Below are 2,842 nucleotides of genomic sequence, written 5' to 3'. Positions count from 1 at the left end.
CTTAATCTTTCCGTCCGTCCGCGCTTGCCTCTCCACCACCTGACTCAACATCTCCTCCACCTTACGATCAACCGCTTCCATCATCACCCTCTCTGCTTCCGACAGACGCGTATGCGGTGACATTGTCCAGAAATCGAAGGCTCTAGATACCACTTGTTAAGTACCCAGCCACAATCGTGGAGTGAACTCTCAAAATAGAACACACACAGCAATTTTAACGTAACCCAGATGCGATAAGATGAGCTTTATTGATAAGAACAGAATGAAAGCGAAAGATTACACTCAAAAGGAATAACAGAGGAATGAAGTAACAGACACTGCCTCGGATCAACGATCCTAGCCCACGACAATCACTCAATTGACAGCCTTCAGAAATGTGGTCCCTCATGCTTATATACTGCTATCTCCAGCTCATCATTCGGTTATCATTTCCTCCACATGCCAACCACACTTCCTCCACACGCCAATCCGGATATATCTCGTGCTCTTTATTTCATTTGTATCCTACTAGCATGACTAGGTGCATGCATCACCTCCTACGTTGCATACACACGTCAGCTCACACCTATGCATGCAACAGCTTGTACACAGTTTCAGTTGCTTCAGATTATCAAGCACTAAAAACAAGAAAAAAAAGTGAAGAGTACTGCTTACATGTCCAAGAAAATTGAGATTGTGGTCTTTAAGAGGGAATCCTCTGTTTCTGTGGCCGCTAACAAGCTCCAGCACCAGAACACCAAAACTGAAAACAACCCATCTATAGCATATTCCGGAGACATGTAGCCGCTGCCACAGAGTATTTCGCGTTAGGATACCTATTTTTATCAAAGTCAGATTTGTTTAAGCTTGATTTTCTTACTATGTTCCAATAACTCTGCGTGTCTGAGCTTCTGTTTGGTTTCCTCCGAAGCTCCTAGCTAATCCAAAGTCAGATAGAGTAGCCCTTTAGCAATTCCGTTGATGATATCGAAGCGCTTTTGCCAGTCAAGGAGCCTACTCTTTTCCTTGTCTGTCCAAACATAATAGACTATTAGAAGAGAGCCAAAGTGAGTTTAAATTTAGAGTTGGGAAAAAGGGTGTCACCAAATAACATTAAGTCAAGGCTATGATTAGGCATGTATTCGTTAGTCTATCAGCATCAGTTCATTTCTCAGCTCGTTCACTCCTTGGCTCGACGTCTTTGACAAGCGTTTCACAGCAATTTCTTGCCCGTCTTCCAGCACGCCCTGCACACCATTTTGAAAATGTGAAATGCCATACAAATAAACTTCAAATTGCTAAGAAATAGTAGTATCTTTACCCTATCCACCCTCACCAAGTTTGTTCTTGTTCGAAATATTATCAGTAGCTTTCATGACCTTAGGCAAGCTAAAGAACGGCAGCTCCCCTTCTTTCACATGAGTTGCCCTACAGATGCACAACATCATCATCAAATTCAAGCACACAAAATCTTCACAACTTAACCACATAATTATACATACCTTCATCATTCATACTCGGATAGTTCTTTCTCCTCCGGCCATAAAACATAAACGAAGATTAGGCACACAAAAACCATCACCACTACCGACGTAGTACTTGCTATAACTATAGTTCTTGTTCGCCCTCTATTTCGGCCATTGCTGTTCGTGCTCGCCACATCTTCAATCAAATAAAACCAAAAATCATAACTAATCTATCTCATATCTTGTTGATCAGAAGCTTCCTACTTACCACCAGGCTCAGAAGCAGCAATTCTGATATAAAGATCCTGGCCGGACGAAGCCATAGCTCTGATATCGATCAAGTCGCCATGGTAGAACAAGTATCCACTCCCGTCGCCACTGATATTCAGCTGCGTATACGCCACACACGAACAATCCCTCGAGCAATCCACTTGGCACTCCGCAAGGCTCCTCCTGTCCACATTGTAGGTAGTGTTGCGAGTATCAGGCAAGTTGATTGCAGAATACTTCAAAAACTTGTCCCCAGCGCAGCTCAACGCAATCCTCCTCACGCACCCATCCGACCAGTCCGCCCGCCCCCAGCTCTCCGGATCCCTCGGCACGAACCTGTCGAGGCATCCGCACGATGGAGAGGTCCCCGCATTGCAGCTGCCGTGCGGACCGCACCGCGCGTAATTGTCACAGTTGTCCACCGGCAAGTTGGTGTAAGATGCCCACGAATTTGTCCGATTGTTCCACGTGGAGCGCACTCCTTCACCGTTGGGATTCAGCCTCGACATCGATAAGACAGAGTCCCCAATGATGCCCTCCGTATACCACACCTCGTTGGGGAAATTCTGCAGCGACAAGTAGTAGGTGGGGTCGTTGCTCGTGTCGGGGCCCGCTCCACCAGAGCCCGTTCCATGGCCCGATCCTGTACTGGATGATATCTCCCTTCTTCAATAACATCTACAGGTATCCAGTGGGGTCCACGTGTGACGAATACTCGCCTTTCGCCGGATCATCTTCGCTTTTCCACGACGAAATGTAGGTCTCGACGCAGGGGGTAATCGAAGCTCTGCCAGCCGGTGACATAGTTCCACCCCAGCCTCATTCTGGACAACAACGTGTCGCAGGGGTAATCGAAGCTCTGCCATGTAAACAGTGACGGAACCAGAAAATTGAACAAGCCGGGGCTGAAATTAAAAAAAAATACATATACTAAAATATTTAATTTTACATGTAATGTCTGTTCAACTTTTAAGACACACTAGATGATAACTGTTTTCGACGAGTCGTCATGTCTTGAAATCGCCGTAGAATAGTCTCATTTCCAATTTTTTTGAAAATTCCCCTCTCAATGTATACCACCATGATATCATTCATCCATTCGTCTCCCATTCTATTGCGCAAATCTG

The 2,842-nt window shown here is 45.5% G+C and overlaps 2 long non-coding RNA genes across 2 annotated transcripts; both read right to left on the bottom strand.

Annotated features, from left to right (window-relative positions):
- Positions 1 to 218: 218 nt before the first annotated feature.
- LOC121783766 lies at positions 219 to 1,216 on the bottom strand. Its single transcript, XR_006046642.1, has 4 exons — positions 1,084 to 1,216; positions 860 to 1,009; positions 655 to 786; positions 219 to 565 (listed from the first exon to the last, which is right to left on the bottom strand). It is a non-coding gene; the product is annotated as an uncharacterized LOC121783766 (long non-coding RNA).
- Positions 1,217 to 1,305: 89 nt separating this feature from the next.
- LOC121783767 lies at positions 1,306 to 1,864 on the bottom strand. Its single transcript, XR_006046643.1, has 3 exons — positions 1,714 to 1,864; positions 1,482 to 1,641; positions 1,306 to 1,407 (listed from the first exon to the last, which is right to left on the bottom strand). It is a non-coding gene; the product is annotated as an uncharacterized LOC121783767 (long non-coding RNA).
- Between the last annotated feature and the right edge of the window lie 978 nt (positions 1,865 to 2,842).

Source organism: Salvia splendens, chromosome 21, assembly GCF_004379255.2.
Source record: "Salvia splendens isolate huo1 chromosome 21, SspV2, whole genome shotgun sequence".
In the NCBI taxonomy this organism is placed as follows: Eukaryota; Viridiplantae; Streptophyta; class Magnoliopsida; order Lamiales; family Lamiaceae; genus Salvia; species Salvia splendens.
The sequence above is the reverse complement of the archived record's forward strand: the minus strand, read 5'-3'. Positions and strand labels throughout refer to the sequence as shown.